Below are 27,201 nucleotides of genomic sequence, written 5' to 3'. Positions count from 1 at the left end.
AGGGGTGTATGTGGTCTGCAACAATCTTTAGGTAGGTGGTACATGTCAAAGTAACATCCACATGAATGCCTGGCCCAAGGTTTCCCAGCAGAACATTGCCCAGAGCATCACACTGCCTCCGCCGGCCTGACTTCTTCCTATGGTGCATCCTGCTGCCATCTCTTCCCCAGGAAAACGACACACACGCACCCAGCCGTCTACATGATATAAAAGAAAACATGATTCATCAGACCAGGCCACCATCTTCCATTGCTCCATGGTCCAGTTCTGACACTCACGTGCCCACTGTAGGTGCTTTCGGCGGTGGACAGGGGTCAGCATGGGCACTCGACCGGTCTGTGGCTAGGCAGCCCCATACGCAGCAAGCTGCGATACACTGTGTGTTCTGACACCTTTTTATCATGGCCAGAATTACGTTTTTCAGCAATTAGTGCTACAGTAGCTCTTCTGTTGGATCGGACCATAAAGACAAGCTTTCGCTCCCTACGCACATCAATGAGCCTTGGGTGCCCATGACCCTGTCGCCTGTTCAACGGTTGTCCTTCCTTGGACCACTTTTAGTAGGTACTAACCACTGCATACCGGGAACACCCTACAAGATCTGCCATTTTGGAGATGCTCTAACCCAGTCTTCTAGCCATCAACATTTTTTTTTTTTCCAAAACTTGTCAAAGTCGCTCAGATCCTTACACTTTTTTCCTGCTTCCAACATGACATTCAAGAACTGACTGATCACTTGATGCCTAATACATCCCACCCCTTAACAGGTGCAATTGTAACGAGATAATAAATGTTGTTCACGTCACCTGTCAGTGGTTTTAATGTTGTGGCTGATTGGTGTATATAGAACTGGATTGCTCATGACGTCATATCTGTGAAGCCACTGTGCCAGCATATTGCTATGCCCAAACATTCCAATGTCTTTATTGACTTAATAAGAAATCACCTAATTTCAGCGAGTAAACATTAGTCATTCAATCACCGATTTTATTTCTGAAATCTGTACGTACATCCCTACAACATAAACATCCTACACATGTAATTATTTATTTATTTAAATTCAGGAATTTTTCCTGTTTCTTGAAAGCCCGAGCAAGTTATGTATATCTACTGTATATCAAACAATATCCACCTCTAACAAACTTCATCAGTGAACAGATCAGCTGAATGTAAACAAGCTCACTGAAACTGTGGTAAGATACAAACAGACAAGATACAAACTTAATTATTGTGATGATCAAAGTGTTTGTTCAGTGTTACTTGTTTTATGTTTTTATCAAAAAGTGCCTTGTTCTCGCGGTCACTTGACTAAGACTGCGCGCTCTCTCTCCCGCTATCACACACGCAGCGGGCGCTGAGATTGAGGGAGACGTGCAAAGCAAAGCTGGTTAAAATTAAACTGATACAGGTTCGACTGGAGGACAATGAATTAAACTGACTACAGAGAGCACTTCAATGTGAAAACAAGTAAGCAAAACCCGGGCATTTCAGGTCATTTAGAAATCCCAGTCTGACTTTAAGTCTCTTTCGGGGGGGGAAGGACGTATTGTCACCCTAAACAAACAGATATTACAGCTTTTCCTACTTACATTACAACTTGTGGACAGTTTTCCCACTTCCTTTGGTGATCGTTCTGCTGCACTGATAGACTGAACACCGGGACAGGTGAATGCTCTGACATTGCGATCCGCATATATCTTCTCCCTCGTAATGAATATTATCCATAACAAGCAAATCAAACATTAAATATGATTGTCACTAGCGGGTGAAATGCAACTGTCGTATCCGCAGGTCGGAGACAGTGAAACGGGGGTGTTTTCACCTGTCAGTCACTGACACTCTATGAGAGGTTGGGCATACTAAGATGGCTGCTCAAATACTTCCGGTGGCTTCAACTCCTACTGGCAGTTTAACGTTGAATCAGCAATACAGTTCTATTTATATATCAGTAAGTATACTATTTTTAACCGTGAGCCCGTACGGATGCGATCGATAAATGCACACTTCGACTGCTTTGTGATGCTCTGTAGTACAGTCAACACGAGGCCCATGCAGCGATGATGCGCACAAACATGGATTTTCCGCAATTCTAGAAAAAAGGGGCCACATGCCCGCACATGAAATTTGTGTCAGCGGTATGCGAAAAACCAAAGTACACTTTTTTTTTATTTCACATTTTTATTTCCCTGAGTAAATAAATGTTGTACAATCTATCAGGGTTGTAATCTAGATCCCCACCTCAGATAAATTAAACATGAACCTACATGTCTGCACACAACATGCTTCCAGCCTTTGACTAGCCTTAATTAGGGATGCACCTATACAAATTTCTCTTCTGATCTGATTCCGATACCAGAAATCTCAATATCGGCCGATACCGATCCGATACCAGTGTTGTTTTTTTTTGCATAATCAGTTTAGAATATCTTTACATTATTGTGTGGAACTAATTGGGAGTACTCTTTAATATGTAAAGAAACACAAACCTCTAACTACACATTATTTCAATATAAATGTATAGCTTATTAGAAAAAAACGTCATTGTTAACTAGTATAATGTAACAGCAAAATGAACAGTAGTTTTATTTTTTTTTTGCAAAAATTTCTCAACTTGTCTCTGGACTTCTCTTTTTTGTTCAATTTAGTTGTAAGACATCAGTCCACTTTTCATTCACATATTTATTTTTTGGAACCCATTCAACTTAAATATTGTTATAATTTGTAAACAAATGATAATAATAATAATAATAATAATAATAATAACAATAATAATATATTATAATAGTAATGTATCTCAATCGTGCAGCTTTATCTTTAAAACGCTTGGGCGTTAAGGCTCTGGGTTACTGACCGGAAGGTCGGGGGTTCAAACCCCAGCACCGCCAAGATGCCACTGTTGGGCCCTTGAGCAAGGCCCTTGACCCTATCTGCTCCAGGAGCGCTGTATCATGGCTGACCCTGCACTCTGACCCCAGCTAAGTTGAAAAAAAAAATGAATATATATGCAAAAAAATGCTGTATATATGCAAAAAATGTATAATGTGTGACAAAATAAAGGCGGCTTCTTATTCAAATTCTGGTAAAATGCACCTCCGGTTCCATTCTAAATGCATATTAGAAGTGAACCAAACTATTGAGCATCTACACCTGAGATGCTATTCTTGAGTAGCGCTCAAATACTGCACACGCGTGAAGGCTAAAAATAGTTGCGAGTGCTAGCGGTTTGCGTGCTTATGTGTGTGTGTGTGTGTGTGTCAAAAGAGCAGCGCCATTCACTAACGCACTGGCGCTGCACATGCATACTATATATTTACTTATTAAACACAGCCTTTTGTGATTCACAGAGCTATCACATGTCTTCAAGTGGCTTTGAATAAAATGCAAATGAGTCATTAACTACTTTAATGGTGTTTTTATGGTTCTTTTATGTCATATTTGGAGCTTGACAGTAACGAACATGACTAACACACAGTATCGGATTTGGATCGGGCTCATCGGACCGATACCCGATCCATCCATCCAAAACTTCGGTATCGGGATCAGTACATCCCTAGCCTTAATATGACCCCTTTAGACACACAAACATGCCTGAATGTGCTGCACACTTCAAAAGGAATGTGTGAATACAGTGAAAAACTCATAAGCATTACATGTGTTCTGTGTTTGTAATAGATGACAGAGAAAAACTAAGAGATAAATGATTAACCTTTGGATGTGTTGAAGAGAGAGTCTATGAAAGTAGACAGTGGACAGAGGCAGAAATTGACATTGACAGACAGCTCAAGACAGCACAAACAGCCAATCATGTGCTGTGCCTTCAAGTAAAACACGGAATGGCTAAACTACAAAATGTTGAGAATTAAATAAACATACAGTCTGAATGTGCTGCGTGCTTTAAAAGGAATGTTTGAGGGCGGTCGCTCATACACTGAAAAACTCATAAGCATTACATGTGCTCTGTGTTTATAATAGATGACAGACAGCAGAGTGCACATTACCCTTGAAGCAGGCAGCACAAGCAGACTATATATTTATATAAAATCGCAGACTTTTGTGGTTTAAAAAGCACATTTAAGCCATATACCAGCCGCTTACCTGGACTTGTGAAGCTGTCATCAAAAACATACAAACTCAAAAGACAAGAGCTTCACCCGGTTTCCCGCCAAAGTGAAAGCTCAATGTAACTAGATGAGTGAAATTGAAGAAATTGTGACAGAAATACACTACTACATGAAAAGTCAAATGTAATATTCAATGTAGTTATTAATAATAGTAGTTATATATGATAATAATGTATCAATATTACATATTTAAGCAATCTCTCACAAGCAACAGTGCTGTTGTAGTTCTATTTGTTTCCAACACGATTCTGTATATTCAGTGGAGCAGAATTATTATTTCTATTCTGGTGTCACCATTGCCATGTTCTGGGCTGATTTTTAGTCACACTCCATCCCGATGGATCTTTTTGCACTTGTCTTAAATTAATTAAAAACTCTTCTTGATTCAGGCTTTGTTTAAAGTATCCTGAGAGTATCACATCATAAATTCAGTATCATGAATCTAACTGAATCGTGGTTTAATAAATACATTTTAATAAAATACAGAAAAATTAAATGTTGCTGTTTTACCCGATAAATAGAAGAAACAATCAAAGATTTATAAATTATCAAAACAGTTGTTAGCTGCAGCCCTTGTGCCCAATGCACAGCATACAGGCTAGAAAGAGGCTAGAAAGCAGGCCAGAGTCTCACCGAGATGACAGCTGCCAGCTTCGGGGCTAATTAATAGGAATTCGACGACGTGCGTGTATGTGATGTGCTCTGTTGGCACTACAATTCTCCCATTTTAGGCCATGTGAGGGCTCGTTAGTAAGAGGAATGGATTTGATTTGAGATGCTGGGGATGTGAACATGTTGCTGTAAACAATGAATGGATTTGCACAGCACTTGAAGAAGCACAGGAATTAATAAGAGTGAAAAATGTGTAACAAATGGTAACAAACCATTTCCCTACAAAAGCATACTGTCATCTGTTACCAGCCTTTCTCATAGAGTCTGTTCTTCTTGGCAGGGCAATCCTGCCATCACTGTTTAGGAATGCACACATGCGCGCTGGTTTCCCAACACACACATAGATAACCACCCTTCCCCTCACATATGTCCTCTAAAGGGCCAGAAATACTCTTTCTATCCTCCGAAACATATACACACAGATATACACATTCACCCCCAGAAATGTACAGAGGAGTGTGGAAAAATCCAGTAGCATTCCTGGCTAAATCCGAGCATTCACACTACTGCCTCCGACACGCCCATTTCCTTTAGCAAAACTGTCTGCCACTCAAGACGAACGCAGCTAGATCGTGAGAGCGAGAGAAAAAAAACGCTTTCCTGCCCTACCCGGATTTCTTTCCCTCCCCTCTGCACTTCCTAAATAAACCATTGAAACTCGGAGGGAGAGGGAGGGGGAGGGGTGGAGGAGGAGAGAAAAGGGGGAGATAGAGGGAAGGTTGTGGAATACAAGTCCAATTAAATGGCCATGAGGAGAGAGAGACCATTTAAAGATCCTATGAAAAGATAAGCAGCTTTCCAAACACAATAAAACAGGACAATAGATAGAATAGCTAGACTGTAAGGTGCATGAGAAGTGCCCGAGAAGACAGGCACATCTATAGCAAGTGCTACAAGAAGCTTGGGGTGAAATGTCACCTGAGTATCTGGACAAACTGACAGCTAGAATGTCAAGGATCTACAAAGCTGTCATTGCTGCACGTGGAGGATTTTTTGATGAGAACTCTTTGAAGTAGTTTAAGAAGTTCTGAAAAAAAAAATTCAAATTGTAATAGTAATTTTTCACGTTATTAATGTTCTGACTATACATTGTGATCAGTTGAATGCCACTTTGGTGAATAAAAGTACCAATTTCTTTCCATAAGAGCAAAATCTGTACATTATTCCAAACTTCTGGCTGCCAGTGTATTATAAAAAATAATTCAGATAATTAAAATGCATTACATTATTTAAGCACACAAGTGAAGCATTAAAAAAAGACTATTCAAAAAGTGGCTATGGAATGCAATACATTGTTTATTTCCATATTCATGAACATAAGTCTATCAATGGCCTATGGTTCACAGCAATCCATTTTGCAACTGAATTCGTCAATCAGTCCGAGATTTATTATAAGGGCTTGTTTAAGGACGCATCAATGTACACCTGTGTCAGACAGATGCTTTTGAAGAGTCTCAGTCATGTTGCGGCATAAATATACCTTTTTTAGGTATGCTGTGTCAAGTTAAACAAAAGTTTGAAACTTAGAAAAACTTGTTTTGAGATCCTTGCCTTTGGATTTGCGCTCCATCAAGCTGTGTTTGTACGCAAGAACGTGTTCTCATTTTGTGTTGTATGCTCTGGGTAAGTGTGGTTTGTTCTGTCTGTTTGAGCTGCGTGTTGCCTATACAGCGAGTTTCGCTTACTGCCCCATGGTGAAAACAGGTGGTACTCCAAGCTTTAATTGCTCATATGGTAGGAATATTTCTTATTACGGTATGGGGACATGATCAATTGCGTTAATTTTAATGCATTATTTGTTTTATATATAATTAATCACACTGAATTAACACATTAAATCGACAGCCCTAGTAAAAATATTAAATTATATTTGCATGCAGCAAATGCAGCTATTTTTAGGACTACAAATTTTTCTTTGCATTGTAAAATTTTTATGACAATTAAACACAGACACACCCCCAGTTCTCATTAAATAACACAACAACAACAACAACAACAACAACAACAACAACAACAACAACAACAACAACAACGTCTTATTTTCATTACTAAAATTCAGTAATGATAACTATCCTGTAAGATTTGTTTGTTTAATCTAATTTTAATCAATCTCCTCATAAATCAAAGACAGTACAACACAACCTACCATGATTTATATTTACAACTGCACTTGGCCTTTTAAATAAAATAATAATAAATATAACTTTATATAGTATATAACAAAATTATTAAAATAAATACATATTTATAATAAACAAATACAAAGGCTGGGTAAAAATATACATTTTCCAAATAATCGTGATCTTCATTTGAACAGTTCTATTTTCAGCTCAATCCCATTATCAGTTCATTATCAAATCATAGCATACTTCAGTTTTGGTTGTGTTGATTATTTTATCTGTTAAATAAACAGCAACTGAAAAGTTTAGACCCTGTACATTTTTTTTTTATTAATATTTATGAAATATACCAAGATAGAAGGTATGTATAATTTACAGCGTGGAAATGTCTTTTATACGCAAGCAAAATGGACATTATAACTGAAATGTACCCAAATGAATCTGAATCAAATCATATGGGAATTAAATCGAATCAAGAGCATATGAATCGGAATTGAATCAGGAAATCTGTTTCAATACCCAGCCCTAATAAATATAATTATAAATAAATAAATACATATTTTATTACGCATTACTGTGATAATTTAGGGGGACGTGCTTAATTGTTAAAAGAATAATGTCACAATGCAACACTTTCGGGGTGAAATATGTCCCTGACAATTCTATACGTTTTTGTGAGATTCACCCAACATGGGTTAAAGATATCACATCAGCATCAAAATTCCCCCTTTTTCTCTCACCATGGTTCCTTCTAACATCCTGTTCTCACAATTTCTACCGCCTGCAGACTGTCTCCCAAATTATCCATTTCTCAAAGGAATGGAGGTGAGGGACAAATTCTGGCACAGAAACCGCCAACAGAATCCAACTCCCCCCTCGTTTCTCCTCCTCTCTCTCTCCTCACGGACACAATGTGGAATGGGAAGCTCCTCCTCCTGGCTGCTCGCTACAGCAGGCAGGGAAACCCACAGAATCATGTATGAGTGTCAACACATGCTTCTTCTTTCTCTCCATCTCTCTCCTACTCCAGTGCCTCTCTCACTCACTCCCACAGTTGTTTTCCTGGCTTGCTGTCTGATTTTCAGCAGGTAGAGATGGAAATAAGAGAAGGATTCCAAATGTTAGCTCTGTGCTCCGAGTCCTGGCGATGTGACTTCACACCATTCTCGCTGGCTGAGTCATCGCAGATTACACTACGCTATGAGACTTTACACAACCACGTACCTCGAAATGCACGAACGCATGACGAGAGCTTTTCCAGACAATCATTGAGAAAGAGGCATGAGGGATGAGGTTGTATCACCTTGTCGGTGTCTCACCCTATGCGAAAAACAAGCCACAATCAGAGGATATAGGACACCAGCCAGCACTATTACTATTGCTCATGCTTATGGTTTGGGATTTGGTGTGTAACTTGTCTCGCATCATTTGTGCTACATGAATGATATCTCAAATTGTGAGGCTCATTGAGGAGAGGTGTGCAGCTACTTTTCTAAGTGATAGAACTTAGCATTTTTTGTATGGCAGAAACTTAAAGATAATACACTAACATAGAAGGAGGGACACAAGTCATATCTAGGGAGCAGAATATTATATAGACTTAAAGGTGGGCTTTTTTTTTTTTTTTTCACTTGAGCCAGTAAGCAACCCCCTAACAACTACAGAGAACACCATAGCAACCGCATATTAACACACACACACACACACAAAAAACTTTCAGAACACCTTAGCAATATGGATGTGCACATGTAATCGAATAATCGAGTACACTTTCTGCACCAGCTAGTCGACTATTAAAAACAAAAATTTTGCAAATTGATTTCTTTGCACATTTGCCTGCCATGAGCAATGCTAAATCTGTACTTTCCCTCTGAATCTCAACACATCTCACAGTTACAATTGAGTCCACTGGTGGGCACTGTGGATGTGTGTCATCAGAAGATATGATGGCGTCTGTGCTTTTTATCAGCAAATCCTAGTGTAGCACTAGCAATAGGCCTACTTCTAATATTTTGATTTCTATTGAATTATACTCTATTGATATTCTGTTCTTGTTTGAGTCATGCAAACCAACAGAAAAGACCTGCTTTTATGGTGGAAAGAAAAAAAAAACTTGGAAGCTTATCAAACAAGTATGTGTGAATGTGCATTTAATCTCTGAACACAGGCAGAACGCATTTTATAAAAAGCCAAAAGCCTTGTTTTTTTTGTGAAATCATAAAAATTTTATGTGCATTACCCTAATGCCGTCAGTATTGGTTTCTATGTTTCTAAGCTCCAGGTGAGTGGAAATGTTTTTTACTTTTAATTTTTTTTCATTATTATTAATGCATTTTTCCCCCCAAAAGAAAAGCCTTGTTTTCTGAATTTTTCTGATCTTATTTTGAAATTGTTCTTGGTAACTAAATGTAATTTTTCATACGTGTCATACTTGTTATATTTAACCATACATTTTAATTTACGAGTAATCGATTCAATTCAATCGCTTGAATCAAAATTAATAAAATTGGGGAATCTGTATCAATACCCAGCTCTAAAAAGGAGACAGGGAGACATGCCTGAAGACATTACACATCATTACTGAACATTACACAAAGGATTCATTGCTACGGATATATCTTGGGCCTGTTTTTATGTTGGCCTCTCTAACAAACGATAATGAGGTTAATAGCTCTTGCACTAGAGTCTGCCAAGCGTTTGGCCAGAGTGCACCTCAACCATAGTCTGAGAGGAGGCACTTGACATTCTTAAATTAGATAAGGATGACTGACGACAAACAAAATCATTGATGCACATCCCCTGTATATCAAAGTGTGTTCTTCGTTTTGTTATATGTAATCTCCCAAAAAAAAAAAAAAAAAAAAAAAATGCAAACTATCAAGCAGATGAAGTCACATTTTCTTCCACCTTGTTAATTCGTTTTTGTAGTATCATTTCCCACTACACACACTACATTCACATGTGCAGTTATAATCAAGCTACAAAGGGTTTTTGCGTAGTTGAGCTACAGTCTAAGTGTCTATCTGTTTAAGTACACATGACAATGCATAATCAAATATTTAAGGAAGGACGACAAATATGACAGGTTAAATACACGTCGCCTCTGTCTTTTGGAGCAAGTGTACAATGCTGAACCCAATTGTGGATAAAGTGTATACATGCTGGACAAAGCCTAGCTACAAACACATATATACTGTATGCTGTTAGGCCAACTTCACAAAACACGGACTGGTACTATTTCAGTCTGATTCAACTGCTTAGATAAAATTTCAAAAGGACAATTTTTGTTTTGAAGTGCGTGTAAACAGCACCATGTGACGCATTTCTAGTGACAAGTAACGTGTGTCCACAATGAAGCAAAAATGCTGCTCAATATGACACACTCAAACAGAACATATTTAATGTTTAACATACACTTAAGTGGAACAGGATTTTGAACAAATGAGATTTCACTTAGTAGGGCGTGGCTACTAAGCACAACACAATGGAAACAAACAAGGTGACCAGTGATGTCACTGCTCACCTCAGCTGATTAGCAAAACAACTACAGTTGAAGTCAGAAGTTTCCGTACACTTAGGTTGAAGCCATTAAAACTAATTTTTTTAACCACTATTACACACAGATTTAATATTAGCAAACTATAGTTCTGGCAAGTCATTTAAGACATCTACTTTGTGCATGACACAAGTAATTTTTCCAACAATTGTTTACAGACAGATTGTTTCACTTTTAATTGACTATCACAATTCCAGTGGGTCAGAAGTTTACATACACTAAGTTAACTGTGCCTTTAAGCAGCTTGGAAAATTCCAGAAAATTATGTCAAGCCTTTAGACAATTAGCTTCTGATAGGAGGTGTAATGAATTGGAGGTGTACCTGTGGATGTATTTTAAGGCCTACCTTCAAACTCAGTGCCACTTTGCTCGACATCATGGGAAAATCAAAAGAAATCAGCCAAGACCTCAGAAAAAAACTGCAGACCCCCACAAGTCTTGTTCATCCTTGGGAGCAATTTCCAAATGCCTGAAGGTACCACGTTCATCTGTACAAACAACAGTACGCAAGTATAAACACCATGGGACCACACAGCCATCATACCATTCAGGAAGGAGATGCATTCTGTCTCCTAGAGATGAACATAGTTTGGTGCGAAAAGTGCAAATCAATCCCAGAACAACAGCAAAGGACCTTGTGAAGATGCTGGAGGAAACAGGTAGACAAGTGTCTATATCCACAGTAAAATGAGTCCTATATCATCATAACCTGAAAGGCTGCTCAGAAAGGAAGAAGCCACTGCTCTAAAACCGCCGTACAAAAGCCAGACTACAGTTTGTAAGTGCACATGGGGACAAAGATCTTACTTTTTGAAGAAATATCCTCTGGGTTGATGAAACAAAAATTAAACTGTTTGGCCATAATGACCATCGTTATGTTTGGAGGAAAAAGGGTGAGGCTTGCAAGCCAAAGAACACCATCCCAACTGTGAAGCATGGGGGTGGCAGCATCGTGTTGTGGGGGTGCTTTGCTGCAGGAGGGATTGATGCACTTCACAAAATAGATGGCATCATGAGGAAGGAAAATTATGTGGACACATTGAAGCAACATCTCACGACATCAGCCAGGAAGTTAAAGCTAGGTTGCAAATGGGTCTTCCAAATGGACAGTGATGCCAAGCATACCTCCAAAGTTGTAGCGAAATGGCTTAAGGACAACAAATTCAAGGTATTGGAGTGGCCATCACAAAGCCCTAACCTCAATCCGATAGAAAATTTGTGGGCAGAACTGAAAAAGCATGTGCGAAAACTCGGTTACACCAGTTCTGTCTGGAGGTATGGGCTAAAATTCTATCAACTTGAATAGCTTGTGGAAGGCTACCCAAAACGTTTGACCCAAGTTAAACAATTTAAAGGCAATGCTACCAAATACTAACAAAGTGTATGTAAACTTCTGACCCACTGGGAATGTGATGAAAGGAATAAAAGCTGAAATAAATCTCTACGTTTCTATACTATTATTCTGAAATTTCACATTCTTAAAATAGTGATCCTAACTGACCTAAGACAGGGAATGTTTTCTACGATTAAATATCAGGAGTTTAGAAGTATTTGGCTAAAGTGTATGTAAATTTCTGTGTTCAACTGTATATGCTAGCTTTAAAAAAAAATAATAATAATAATACCCTTTTCTCCCCAATTTGGAATGCCCAATTCTCACTACTTGGTCCTCGTGGTGGTGCGGTTACTCACCTCAATCTGGGTGGCGGAGGACAAGTCTCAGTTGCCTCCGCTTCTGAGACAGTCAACCCACGCATCTTATCACGTGGCTCGTTGTGCATGACACCGCGGAGACTCACAGCATGTGGAGGCTCATGCTACTCTCCGTGCCCCACTGAGAGCGAGAACCACTAATCGTGACCACGAGGAGGTTACCCCATGTGACTCTACCCTCCCTAGCAATCGGGCCAGTTTGGCTGCTTAGGAGACCTGGCTGGAGTCACTCAGCACACCCTGGTTTCGAACTTGTGACTCCAGGGGTGTATATACTAGCTTTTTAAATGTTCTACCAAATTAGGACAGCGTGTTAGAGTATGTCTATCTAGGAATGTGTGCATTAGTGTGAATCTATCTGTCGCAATAGTGCCACGGGCCAAATGAACAGTCAAGGCCACTAAAGGCCAAAGTACTCGTTGCGCGTCCGCGTTGCTGATCGCTACATGCACAGTATGCGTGATGCAAATTTCGTCATCAGCACAGCCACGCGGCTTGACCACACGCCACCTAGATTTTCTTGACTTGCGCATGTGGTCCTCGTCTGTGCAACTGAGGGTGTGAACTCAGGAGCTCAGCTTAGCAGTCTGAATCAGATTCACTTTCTCAGCGAATCAGTCATCAGTGAGCTCACAACTGAGAGCACAGACATTTCAAAGTATGAGTCACATGTGTTTTTCGGGCTTCTTTATAATTAAAATCCCATATTATGTACCACTTTTTTTCTGGGATTATTGATTGGGATTGGAGTAGCACAATAAACTGCATCTGGATTTCATTCAATTTGCACTCTTGTAGTCTCTGTATCTGGGCCATTGATGCTCAAGAAGACAACACACTACTATATGCATACTATACAATATTGTAATTATCTGTAATGCAGATTTCTGATGAGCAGTACTAAATAAAAAAATTGTTTATCTCATATTTGTATAAATTATGAAAGGGGTGTGAACATTTATGAGACAAAAGGGAATGCAAACTTATCTTGTCAACTATATATACTGTTTAATAAACCTCCGATTAATGGGTTATGCTTAAAGGGTTAAGCTGTCTTCCTTTTCTTTGGCTTTCTATCTTGTTTCTGAACAACAATCTAAATTGAGAAAATCTGTGATTTGGCTCCTTAATGTTTCAGTTTAGGAGCCAATGGCTCCTAAGTCATTGTTTTAGTCTGGAGCCCTGTTCTTCCTGTTATGTCATGTTGCACTTCAGAACAGTGTTGTTTATATGACAATTTGTAGTTAAAGATATACGAGTTTTGTTGCAATCAGTTACATTTTATAAAAGAATAAATGCATGAATTAAATATGCTATAACATTTCTTGTTTGTTAAGAATTTTTGTTTAGAGAAATTTCTTATGATTCCCAAACACAAAAAGACTAACACATTCAGATGAGTAGGATATGCTGCTGCACCTTTTGCCTGTCTACTGTATTCTACAGGACACCTGTTGTGTTGGTAGGGCCCATTGAGAGAGCTCGGTTACAGCCACCAGAACAAAAACAGGTTACCTGAGCCTCCTCCCTGCACATCCCTCACGTGACGTTACGGCATTAACAGGCCTCCCGGTGGAACTGGCTTGGCACTGAGAACAACCAACGTACATAAAGGGATATTTCACCTAAAAATAAAAATTCTGTAATTTACTTAATTTCATTGTATGGAAAAAAAAATGCAGTGAAAGGTGACTTTGGCTAACATTCTTCCTGACATCTCTGGAACAATACAAAGAAATCGGAATATTTTGTATATGACTATTGACATAGACCGTGTTTGTTAATGTTTTTGCCGCATATGTGTATCCCTCAGTGTATGTGTGCGCAATGCGATCACAGATCACCTTAGACTGCTATTCAGTGCCACCTGCCTCTCTCTCTCTTTCTAACCTCTGTCTCTCTTGGGGGGGGGGGTGGAACTGCACTTCTCCATCCCTCTGTCAACACAGAGAGTAAACAGACACTGCCGAAAGCCTCATAAACACACTGCTCCGAGTCACCAATGCGCAGTGAGGCGCATACACACAAAGCATTGGCTAGGATGTGAGTGTGACATGACAACCTAATGGTGAAAACACTGGCTGATACTGTGGCTGCCAAACTGTTAATGCATGTTGCATGTATGACATGGAGTGGAATATATTTAATTTGGTTATGTTGAAGTTTTAGTAAGGTAGGCAAGTGAAAGTAATTGAGGAAGTGTATTTTGTAAGGCTAATTATTATATGATACTACATTATATGATGTAATAATAGCCTAGGTCTTCCCTTTTTCATTCAACTTTTGTTTGCTACTTTGTGTTGCATTTAAGGGAATGTTCCAGATTCAATATAAGTTAAGCGCAATCAAAAGCATTTGTGGCATAATGCTGTTTACCACAAAAAAATATTTCGACTGTCCCTTGTTTATGAACATAAAAAAACAAAACAATGTTACTGTAAGCCACATACAATATAAGTCAATAGCAGCGTTTCCACTATCGGGCCAAATGAAGGAGTGCTAGTACTACTCTTATCTATATAACTTTACGCAGATTAGAGTAGTAAGAAAATGTATCACACTAAAATCATGTGAACCTGTATAATGTTTTTGACCCATTCAATTCCACTGTAAGTGCCTTACGGTAACTTCATTTTTTTTTTTTTTTATATGAGTAACAATTCAAACGTGTTTTTGTTGTAATCAACATTATACAACAAATGCTGTCAATTGAGCTCAACTTGTATTGAATCTGGAACATTCTATTAACACAGTTAAAACCAGGTTTTTGCAACAGAACAGCCAACCACGATTTTCTAGCACATTCAAGGTCCATTCTTTGCATGGATCACTGCTCTCTAATGTTGCTGTCGGAGGCGTACCCTGTGTTGAAGCGTGTAGGCTGATGTTCCATCCACTTCATACAGCTGCTCAGCCTCTTAGTGATGTCACACCACTAAATGCCAATGATTGGACCCTTACCTACAGGAAATGCCTGTCAGAAATCCACAGCTTGCAATGTACATGGTCTGCTCCTCTCATTATCTGCATGCAAGCTCAGCCACAAACTGTTTCAACAAGCGAGAGCTTTTTCCCCACACATAGATGGTGCGATACAAACTTTAAATGATTTGATAAGCGATCAGCAATGAGAAAAATCTGTCTTTATGTTGCCATCTTGAGGCTTAGCCGAACTGTCAGGTTCCACAGCAACATGGTGTCAAAAGGGAAAAGGGGGTCGAAGCATGTGGTTGGCAAATGTCTCAGACCATTAATTCAGCCGTGGCTGCCAAAGTTTGCACCACAGACAGCCGGTCTTACAATTCAAGATGGCCCTGTTGAAAAGCACAGCCAAGAAAAAACAAAACGCAACTAACACATCAATGAGTGCGTTTCCGTTTACATGCACACCAATACGCTGCTAACTACCAAAAATCAGCTTGTTCTCTCATCACGATGTCTTTTGATGTCAAAATGTAAACAGAATGTGCAGAATCCTATCAATATTTAACTTTTTACTATAAATTTCCATTTTCACATTCTTTTGTTTTCGGCAAATCATCTTATTTGTGTAGATCGCCACCTACTGGGCAGGAAGGAGAATGTTCAATAAAAAAGGACTGAAATATTGATCCGTTTCTCACCCACACCTATCATATCCCTTCTGAAGATATGAATTTGAACCACTGTAGTCATATGGATTACTTTTATGCTGCCTTTATGTGCTTTTTGGACCTTCAACTTTCTGGCCACCATTCATTTGCATTGTATGTAACTACAGAACTGAGATATTCTTCTAAAAATATCTGTTTGTGTTCAGCAGAAGAAAGTCATACACATCTGGGATGGCACGAGGCTGAGTAAATGATGAGAGAATTTTCATTTTTTAGAGACTATCCTTTTAAGAAAAATCAGCATAAGATTGTGTATGTAAACACGCTCAATGGCTACTAAATGAAATACGCAGATTTGGAATTTAAAAAAAGCTGTTGGAGCGACGCCTTAGGTTTTATTATGGAAAAAATTCTTAAACATGATCCTAATGCCAAAGCTATGGAAACATGCTCTTTGGTTAACAAAGAGAGCGAGTGAGCAATTTCTCTGGATGAAAAACCATGTTTACAAATCTGATGAGGTCTTGTACCACCCCTTTCTCCCACACACATACAGTTTAAATAATTTGTTTCTTCAGTTACATGGGTGGACCGCAGGAAACTTTCCACAAAGTCATGCATCAACACAGGCAGGCCTCTGCCACAGCTTGTGGATGTGAGGAGAACTTGGGAGGGGAGGTCTTCGTCAATGTCAAAGGGGAAATAAGCAAATCAAAGCTTTTATCTCACAGCTTGACCCTTCAAGGTTCAAAGCATCTAATCTGCCCCCAAAAGCCCCAATTCAACATGTGCACCAGGCCACAGGGCAGGGGTCAAATTTCTACCGGACTACATTTTAAAGGAATATTCCAACAGCATTTGTTGATGACCACAAAAAAATATTTTTTACTAGTCCCTTATTTAGTGAAAAAATAAAGGCTAAAAAAAACCAAAAGCAGATATTGTGGTTACAATGAAATTGAATGGGAGCATAAACATAAAGATACGCTGTTTCAAAAGTATAGCCACACGATATAAACATTATACATGTTAACATGATTTTAGCGTGATAAAATAGCGTACTAACCGTATCTGTGTAAAGTTAGATCCAATATTACAACTTTGTTGGCATTACGACATAAAGCCGGTAAACGATTTTATCACACTAAAATCATGTTAACGTATATAACATGCATGGCTAAACTTTTGAAACGGTGTATATTTTAACTAAGGCTGTCAATCAATTACATTTTTAACTTAAGTAATTACATGTGCCGATTCATTAATCAATCACAATTAGTCGCAAATAGGCCTACCAATATTTAATGAGAAAGGGCCATAAATAAAGAATTTAGTATGTTATAATTAAAATAATAAATATAACATATAATAAATATTAATCAGATTATTCAAATACATTACAACATATGTTTATATTGTGGCATCAGACAAGTTAAGAATTCAGACAACTCAAAACGTGGCTTTAAAGTCAAAATATTGTTTGCTTTATTTCCATATAATTGAACATACCCATATTATTAGCCTACTTTCTTCTGAAAATGTGTAGTTGTTAGTCTATGTACTCATGCCTCAGATGGAAGCTTTGGAGCAACTCACTTTGGTTGCGTCACATCTTACTAGTTCTAAGTGTCTCTAGAAATAAGCCGGTGTTTTTAGGACATTGACAAGTTAAATGTAGTTTGAAATGTTGAAAGAAATGAGTCTCGAGACCCTTGCATTCTGTTGAGCTGTCTCCAACAAGAGCACGTCATCTATGGAAGGTTGTACTGCTTGCTCTTGGTTTGACGAGGCGTGTTGCCTGTACAGCTGGAGCGATGACTGCCCCCTACTGACACAAATTTTCAAAAACATTAAGGTGGTACGTCAAGCTTAGTGAAACTCGTCCAAGTGCAGTCATACGATATCATACGAATTAGCCAAATTTTGAAAAGTCATACGAATCCTGACGATTCCGCTGTGAGTGTGTGTTGTCCAAACACAAATGTAGTGAAAAAATTTGTATAAATATTAGCACTGAAACACAGCATGATGGCTTGACCCTTGGCTGATCTACTAAAAATAACTGAAGCCCCTGATGATGTGCGATCTGTTCAAGCATGAGCAGTCATTTGCTTGCTTCCCAACCAAGCTGAAGATGACATTTCTGCTTCATCATTCCTTATTCATTACACATTATGCCCCATGTTTACCCCATCAAACTGCTCTGATGAATAACCACATTCTTCTGGACCTGTAAATTCCCTGCAGACCAGAGGGAGGGAGCGGTAATCATAAGAGAAACATGACACAGCCATGTGGGTTGTGCACCTTACAATACTGCAGTACACTCAACGGTATCTTCAAATAAAGTCTGGGTCTTAGTGCACTTGTTAAACAAAAACGGTTACTGTTGAGTGGTTTAGAGCCGAAACCATCAGAAACAGTCAGTGAGGTTGAGGGCGAGTTTAAGAAACATTCATTTCCTGATATATTCTTTAGGTGAGGCAAACAAGAGCGATGCCTGTACACTTCAAAGTCATAAGGTGTTTCTCAATGCTTTCGAGAGCACGTTCTCGCCCTTGCGTTCTTGTGAAAATCAGTCTCATCTAACTACCTTGAAAGAGCGAACTCTGAAGACTTGGACCCAAAATGCATGAGGTGCTAAGATATGTAGACTAACTGTTTTATTTTTTGGAAGTGGGTGAAGACGTCAAACAAGTCCACAAGAACAGACATTGAGAACCAGCCATTGATCTTGGGGGGAAGGGGGTTATGCCAAAATGAAAAAGTCACAAAAACATGCAACGGGGTGAACTGATTTGGGGGGAAAAGCAATGGATTTTGTTTATTTGGACATGGGATAAAGTTGTATGTCTAGAGAGAAACAAGATTAGTTATTTCTGCCGATTGAGTTTGTGTTACTATGAAACACAAAGACGATAGGGGGGGGGAAATACATCTCCTATAGTTCTTTTCAAATTGCTGCATGTTTATTCTTTTATGTAACTCCAATATATGGTCTCGCCAATGTCAGTCTCCTGTTTAGTGCACTAAAAGCACTTTTGTTCCAATGACACCCAATGAAAACACTCATCTGAGGGGGGAAATCCTTCCATGGCATTCCGTGTTGTATGTTGATTTGTGTTGCTTATCCCATGCCTGGCATCCACATATGTAGTTATTTTTGTGTTGAGGTGTTCACTGGAAAGCAATGGACACAGACTGGTAAAAGCCTGATTTTTTCTGGTGTGTGTTGTGCACTTGCTTGTGGGTGAATGTGTTGGCGCTGCAGTGTGTGAGAGCTGATATAGGGGTGTGGAGGCTTTCATTACCACAACGTCAACTCATCCGCCATTTTCACAAAGCACCCGAGAGGACATACAGCGCTCGAAGACTCGCTGAAATTTGAGGGAAACGGCCGAGATAACAAGAAATCGACTTTCCCCGTGGTATTCACTTGTCAAATGCGATGTTTTTTATCACGAGGGAAAGCGTTTTCGTCGTTTCTGCGTAGCTAGCAATTCTGACAGTCGACGACTAGCCAAACCTCGCGTTACCTCGAAATAAACAAGGTTATCTGAGAGGAAACGGTCGTTTTAGCGGCTCTATTTCGCCCTTGAAAAACCAAATACCTCCTACGCGAGTGCCTAAAGTGGAAATAATCGCGTCGGCTCGAGGTTATCAACGACATCCTGCCGAACAGCTAGTCAGCGAAGCTAACACCGTAGCCTGCTATGCTAATGCGCATAGATGTAAAAGACTCGTCGCTCAAAGTAAACTTGCGCATTCAATTTACAGGGATAAATATCACTCTTGCGTCTATCTACACCTAACAACGCGTCGATTGAGTGTTTATTATCGGTGAATGAAGGAACTGCGCAGGCTCCCTCGTGAAGCAGCGCGGTTCTGGTCCAGATTGAGGAGCAGTTCTGACTACAGCATGAACCGAACCCCTCCCCCACACCTGCAGCGCTCATGATCAACACACAACCACACAAAACACGCTTTAGTGATCAGACAGACACTAAATAAGAGCTCACTTTCACGTACTGTGTGCAAAATCAACAAATTAGCAGCCCTTCATATTCTGAGCCACGATTAACCCCCGTCCAAAAAAAAAAAAAAAAAAACTAGATTAAAATCTATCGTATTGTAGTGGGTCATAAATAACTATTAATGCCAGTCAAGAGGCTTTAAAGTGTATAATTGTGGTCTGGAATTGGGATAAGAGTGAACATAGTGAATGGCTAGCAAGAGTTGAGATGTGTAAACAAAAGCCCTGTTGTTAGTGTCGGCCAGACGCTCTGTCAGGGCACAACGGGTCATTTTAAACATTTAACACGTCTATTTTCCAAAAATGCATATCAAAGACACGTGTAAATAGTAGTAAACATGCTTATATCTTTAACGCTGTAGATAAAAGCTGGGAGTCAATAAGTCGTGGGATGTGACCACCATTTCCCCAAAATAAAGCATTACAAGCCCTGCTAGATTTGTTGGAACACTCATTCAGCCACATTCTCAGACTGTAAAGAGCTCGTTCGAGTCTTGATCTGTTTCTTTCTTAGTTGGCTAACTTGCTAGCATTTGCTTTTGGAGCTAGCAGCTTTACAACGCCAGAGAAACGACGAGTTTCCGTTAACCCCAACACGGTGCTGTGTGCTATCTTTCGGATTGTTAGCATTGTAAAACGGCGTTATAACTTCAGATCAGTGCTTTTGTTTAGCATTAAATGGTGGGTGTGAGCCAGTTAGCCACATTAGCTGCTAAAATAAGTCATAACACACACACTGCTCGGATTTCCCCTCTTTGCTAGCAGCCAGATGGGATTTAAACCGCAAAAAGAGGACTGCTAGATGCACTTACAACCTTGTAATTACATTTCATTTTCAAATGAACCAACATCAGCCCATAAGAGCCACAGTTTGAGCATCCACATAAGGATGGGACCAGCAAGTCAGTTAGCCAAACACATGAACCGCTGACATTTAACAAGCCCGTGTGATCAACAAACGGATAGCTGTAGGATTTCAACAGGTACTTACCGTTGATGGTCACTGTAATAACTGTGAATAAAGACACAGGGGACTCGGGTGAGACCCCGCCGCCTGATCTACCACACAACCAAAACAATACTCCGCTCTCCACTGCGGATGTGTAGCAACGCTTTTCAAATCGCGGCACAGTTTTGCACTTGAATTGCGCCTCGCGTGCCCCGTGCTCCTTTAATTCAAACGCATAGTTTTGGTCTGTTTAGACCCGATAATGTTGTCCCTGTCTGTGCCGACAGTTAGAAACTGGATCCCTTCACTCCTGTCTCTTTTCCCTGTGAAAAATGGCGGCCCTGGCAGAACTGCCGTGACTCCGCCTCCCCCCATTCACCCCCGCCCGATTCTCTGTCACTGCGCGCTCCGCCTCTCTATTCCGCGGGGTTTCCAGGAGCAAAACCTCAGGGGCGCGCGGGGAGGAGAGAGAGAGTTCATGCGCGGCTATCTGGAGCGCGCATTCTTCTCATCACAAACCAAACATAGGAGTCTGCAGCCCACTGTAGAGAAGTTAGCCTCAAGGCTTGGTCGAGTGAACGGGACATTTTAATAGATAAATAGATAAATAGATAAATTACACTGGGATGAACAATTATAGTGTCTTATTTTAAGAGAAACTCAAGACTAAAGGGGCATTCCAAAGTGAACTAGGTTATTACATTTTCTAAAGAGAATATGAGTGGTGCTTGCCCGTGTAAAACTTGCTATGGTGGTTACTAGGTGTTTATTCACTAGTCCAATTAAAAAAAAAAACAATTCTATGATGTCCCAAATGATGCACCATGCGCTTACAATAGACACTCACTGAGAACTTTATTATGAATACTGTGGTCCTAATAAAGTGCACAACGTGGTCTTCTGCTGTTATAGCCCATCCGCCTCAAGGGTCGACGTGCTGTGCATTTTGAGATGCTAATCTGTTCACTACAATTGTACAGAGTGGTTATCTGAGTTACAGTAGCCTTTCTGTCAGCTCGAACCAGTCTGGCATTCTCCGTTGACCTCTCTCATCAAGGCGTTTCCATCCGCAGAACTGCCGCTCACTGGATGTTTTTTGTTTCTGGTACCATTCTGAGTAAACTCTAGAGACTGTTGTGTGTGAATCCCAGAAGATCAGCAGTTACAGAAATACTCAAACCAACCCATCTGGCACCAACAATCATGCCACAGTCGAAATCACTGAGATCACATTTTTACCCCATTCTGATGGTTGATGTGAACATTAAGTGAAGCTCCTGAGCCGTATTTGCATTTTTTTATACACTGCACTGCTGCCACATGATTGGCTGATAAGATTATCGCATAAATAATTAGGTGTACAGGTTTATCTTATAAAGTTATAAGTGAGTAGGCCTATACACTATGCACTGTGAATTTTCAAAGTGTAGTATCGTCTCAAATGGAACTAAAAATTTTTTTTTTTTTTTTTTTTTTTAACACGGAAACATTTGTCGTTTAACAGCTGATGGAAGTGACACACGCACATGATGTGTTGCCACTCAGTTTAACACTTATATCTAAAATAATAACGTATTCACACAGCGTGGGGTGAAATAAAGCATTCAACACACGATCGGCGTGATTTAGGTGCTGTCTTCACTGAAGTTTCATCAGTTGCTACATTCTCCATTATTTACAATCGTTTTGACAGACCAGCAACACAGCCAGGTAACTCCACCCCTTCCAATATGTTCAGCAAGCCACGAGCGCTGAATGCACGAAGTGTCCAACATTCCACACTCTGTTTTGACGGGTGAATCATCCAGGTACTCGTAGTACACTCTTTTTTTTTGCATTTTCAGTGTAAACATACTACTCGCATTACTTACACTACAAAATGGCATACAATAGTGCAGAAGTGTGCGGTTTGGGTCGCACCTCTGGTCATTTGATATAAATCAACTCTCCTTAAAAAGTCACAAAATTTGAGGCTTAATGCATCATTCATGTCTGGGGCACAAATGATGCGGGACGAGTTACATGGTTAATTTTTTTTTATAGCGTTTTCCTAACCCTTAATATGAGCAATAGTAAAAGTGATGTTTTCACTATGCAAGCACCACTATTCATTTACATCAACTATGAAAAACAAATGTTTAGTAGGGCTGGGAGTCGATTCCAGAAAGAATAGTTTCTTTGATTCAGAGACATTGGGATTCGACTCCGCTCAGGGGAATCGATTTCACTCAGGATGTGACATCACAGACTATTTAGCCCAAGATGGAGCACTTGTATTAAAATGAATGGGAGAAATTGAAATACTCAATATGGCAGATTTAGAAATGGAAGTCCCGCCTTACAGGTAAAGGAGCCAATCGCCTTTTAGATGGAGACATCGGCAGTCAGTTACCTTGAGAACGTGCATGCATGTTAGCTGGACCGACCTGAAAAATTGCATTTTTTAGTGTGATCTGAGCTAAAGAAGCACAATTTATGATACCATCGTTTTCAGATTTCACTGCTGATTGAAATATGTTATTCAATCGTAATCTTGACCAACCGTTTTTGAGATTTTGTATCCATAGAAAATAGCTGCCTGGGAGTGTTCCCAAGATGGCTGTTGAGTGGACTGACTTGCCTTGAAATGAACTTTGGTAAAAAGTTCGGATTGTGTTTATTTCCTCAACTACCAAACTACTACATAATCCATAGAAGCCAATGAGTGGTGACATGCAATTTAACTATTTAGGCAGAATACTGCTTTTAACATTATCTGTGGTAGTTCTTTGCAATAAAGGCTCAGCCAACCTTCCCTTATATTCATACTATGGGATTGAAGCATCACATTGGGATGTGCATATAAATACAAATGTATTAGAATTAACCTATATTATTAATAGAAAATTAAACTGCCATTCATTCAGTCAATCACAATTAGTGTAAAGCATGCTCAATATTGCACTGTTTATTGAAAGCTTTCACACTGCCTCCCCCTTTTCATTTTCTTTTTAAAGAATCAAGAAAATTAGTCTGGAGCTGCCTCTTGGAATCAGTTCCACTGATTCTGAAAACCTGGAGTCGGAAACGATTCCAAAATTTCTGTCCTAGTAGAAAGGTTTTCGTGGTTTATAACTCAGTGCCAAAACCTTGTACTCTTGCATAGAAATTCTCAACTTTATAAATACTGGTTTTATGAAAACCATTTTAACCCACATACTTTAAATGAACAGATTAAACATTGACACTGAAATCTGCACGTGTAGGAGGAAAAATCATGTTCTCTTTATAGGTTGCTGAACATGTTTCCTTTTTTATGCAACCCTTTCACCATTGTAGGTAACAAAATGTCAAACAAATTTAAGATCATAAAAAAGAGCTGCAAGAATTGGAAGAAAACAAATCAGGAAGCAGCCTACACCAGTCATTGCCTACTATGGTTGAATATGAACACCTACTTGTAAGGCCCCAAAACAGTAAGCTGCATATCTGTTATGGAACAAGCAGTGTTTTTTTTGTTTTTTGTTTTTTGTAAATATGCTCAAGGTAACTGGTTGAGATGACCAAAAGTATAAACACAAACATCTGCTGAGTGTAATGAAAAAGTTACATTTCCGTTGGCTGCAGACAACCCAATATTTTTGTGTGATTTGTGCACACTTCTCTGTATTTTTGCATTGTTTAGTTTTCATTCTCTCTCAGGTTCTTGTTGAGACAAAATAAACATATTTACAATTATAAAACAGTTACGAATTGACTGCTGCCCTTTATTATATGTAGTTGAACGGGTACAGTAATGCTGCTCTTCGACCAGACGTCTTCATCCAAGATACAAACACCCTCCCCCATACTGAACGGGCTCTACGCCGCATCCTCTTGCGCATGCGCAGTATGTGCTATATAACTAACGACTAGGAGTTGAAGACCATGGCAACGCAGAGTGGAGAAATGCTGCAAGACAAAGCAGAAAACCGCGATGTAACGCGCCGGTGACCGAATTTGCACAGTTTTAGTTTAAGCTGAAAACTAAACTCGAATGATCTAGTTAAATCGAGCTGATTTGAAGCACAGGATTGCCTACGCCAAGTCAAATCATCTTCAGGTTTTAGCTTGCGGGACGTTGAGGTTGTAGATGGATATAAAGACGAGCTACATTCGACCAATTCAGGAGCTAGGGTGTTATTTTTAATGTCGGTATCGCTCATTCTTTCATTCGAGCGATCAAAATGGCAATTTTTCTCTGCTCTTTCCCCTCCCTGGCCTTCTGAATAGAATGAATGACATTGCCCTTGACCAATAATAAGCTCATTGTCCTAACTTCCCGGCGTTGATTGGCTGTCAATGACATCATTTGAATTCCATATTTGGGCGGGCACTGAGCTGTGAGGGGAGAGCGGCGCACACGGAGATCCGCGTTTGAGGACGACAACAGGGCGCCATTTACTTAGTCTTCTTAACCATTTGCAATACTTAAAATATCAATGCACGGATCTGGGAAACATTGTGTTTTAGAGGAGTATACGCACAATTCCGGTCCTTTCGCATCGCAAAAAGCGCAGGAAGATGGCGTCGATGCTTGTCGCGCACAGCACTGCACAAAGCGCGCACTGACTGGGCGGGGTCAGATTCATGCCAGAAAATATCATTGACGAAAAACTGAATTGAGCTCCTTGAAAAGTACGTCATCAGCCGTTGATTTTAAAATGCATACAGACGACTGAAAACCCATAATGGCCTTTGTCGCCCCAAACACCGGAATATTGGAAAGAATCTCACGAGGGTTGTGCGTTTTTTCTTTATTATTAATTATTAAACGCTCCATCTAAACTTTTTCTTTTGTGATCCTGTCTTTTTTTTTTTTTTTTTTTTTTTTTTACGAGTTATCAGAGTCCATGCACCTGATGTCATAATATTTTTATGTCATAATAATAATGAAGCAAGAGCAGCGTATATGACGTCACAATAGCGGCCGTATATATATATATATATATATATATATATATATATATATATATATATATATATATGTGTGTGTGTGTGTGTGTGTGTGTGTGTGTGTGTGTTGTGTTGCAACAAAAGAATTCGGCTGAGGGAGGGCATTTCCTGTTTTGCTGCCGCTCAGGAAACGGCTTTTGGTCTGAAAACATCTCGCATGAGGTTTTGTGCGATGTCATTCTCAAACGTAATCTGTTTTAATCGTTCATTGTGACTGACGCGAAAACAAGTCATCGCACGAAACGCAGCTCATCTTCCTCATCGCTTGTGTTTCCATAGCCGCCATGTTGTCGATCCTACTCCCGCTCTGCTCTAGGGAAGATGATTAGTAAATGGCGTATTGGTTCACTTTCTATGATGGCGCACTGCTTAGTGTGTTGCTGTTGTTTTCATATTCATTGCCACAAGAAATTATGCAAAACAAACAACTAAAACGAAGAAACGTTGCATTTCAAACACAGAAATGAATAAAATCATGACATTATTTATGTCCCTTATTTAACCTATGCCTGAGAGGGACGAAAGTGACACAAAGCATTATCAGGGCACATAGATGTGTAATAAGTTTTCCCAGATTTAACACAGTACGCAACAGTACTGTAACTGTTAAACTGTGGTGTAACAAGCACACTAACCCCTCAAGACAAGTGCAAACTTGTCAAAACACTGATTTTGTATCACCTTACAGTTTTCAAGTGAAATGTTATAATTGTGGAGGATTATTATTACAGTTTTATATTAAAGGAATTTTCCTGGTTCAATACAATTTAGGCTTCATCGACAACATTTGTGGCTTAATGTTGATTACCATAAAAAATAATTTTGTCTCGTCCCTCCTTTTCTTTAAAAAAGCAAAAATCGAGGTTAATGTGGGGCTCTTACAATAGAAGTGAATGGGGGACAATTTTTGGAGGGTAATGTGACACATATAATTTTATAAAAGCACTTACATTAATTCTTCTGTTAATAATCATGTATTATTTGAGCTGTAAAGTCATAATTTTTTACAGTCATTTTAGGGTTTGTTGACATTACATTGTCATGGCAATGAAGTTGTAAAATTGGCTATAGCTTTACACAGAAAAGGTTAGTAAGTGATTTTATCACACTAAAATCATGTTAACATGCATATTGTTTGTCTTGTGGCAATACTTTTGAAACAGTGAGTGTTTCAACATTTACAGTTTGGCCCATTCACTTCTATTGCAAGTGCCTCACTGTAACCTCGATGTTTGCTTCTTTTTCACCCCTTTTTTTTCCTTTTTTTTTTCTAATCAACATTATGCCACAAATGCTGTTAACTTGTATCGAACCCGAAATATTCCTTTAAATTACTCCTTTATTCATTTATTTCCGTAATAATTTATTTAAAGATTAACTCAGTAATTTTTTTCTCATTAAAAAAGTAAAACTCCTAAAGACATGAATTGTAATTTTGCAATATATGTATAAAATCATGAGCACTCACAT

The 27,201-nt window shown here is 39.3% G+C and overlaps 1 protein-coding gene across 10 annotated transcripts in view; it reads right to left on the bottom strand.

The window, feature by feature from the left end:
- Positions 1 to 21,099, bottom strand: part of LOC127435394 (inactive histone-lysine N-methyltransferase 2E-like) — a 49,500-nt gene extending 28,401 nt beyond the window's left edge. For 9 of the 10 annotated variants that reach the window (XM_051688838.1, XM_051688840.1, XM_051688843.1 and 6 more), the window contains exon 1: positions 20,800 to 21,099. The gene's annotated coding sequence lies outside the window, so the exon portion shown is untranslated. Of the gene's footprint in view, positions 1 to 10,815; positions 10,958 to 20,799 lie in introns of all 10 variants that reach the window. The other variant, XM_051688839.1, reaches the window with a different exon arrangement.
- Between the last annotated feature and the right edge of the window lie 6,102 nt (positions 21,100 to 27,201).

Source organism: Myxocyprinus asiaticus, chromosome 45 (assembly GCF_019703515.2).
Source record: "Myxocyprinus asiaticus isolate MX2 ecotype Aquarium Trade chromosome 45, UBuf_Myxa_2, whole genome shotgun sequence".
Classification (NCBI taxonomy): domain Eukaryota; kingdom Metazoa; phylum Chordata; class Actinopteri; order Cypriniformes; family Catostomidae; genus Myxocyprinus; species Myxocyprinus asiaticus.
This window is presented reverse-complemented; position numbering and strand designations above follow the sequence as displayed.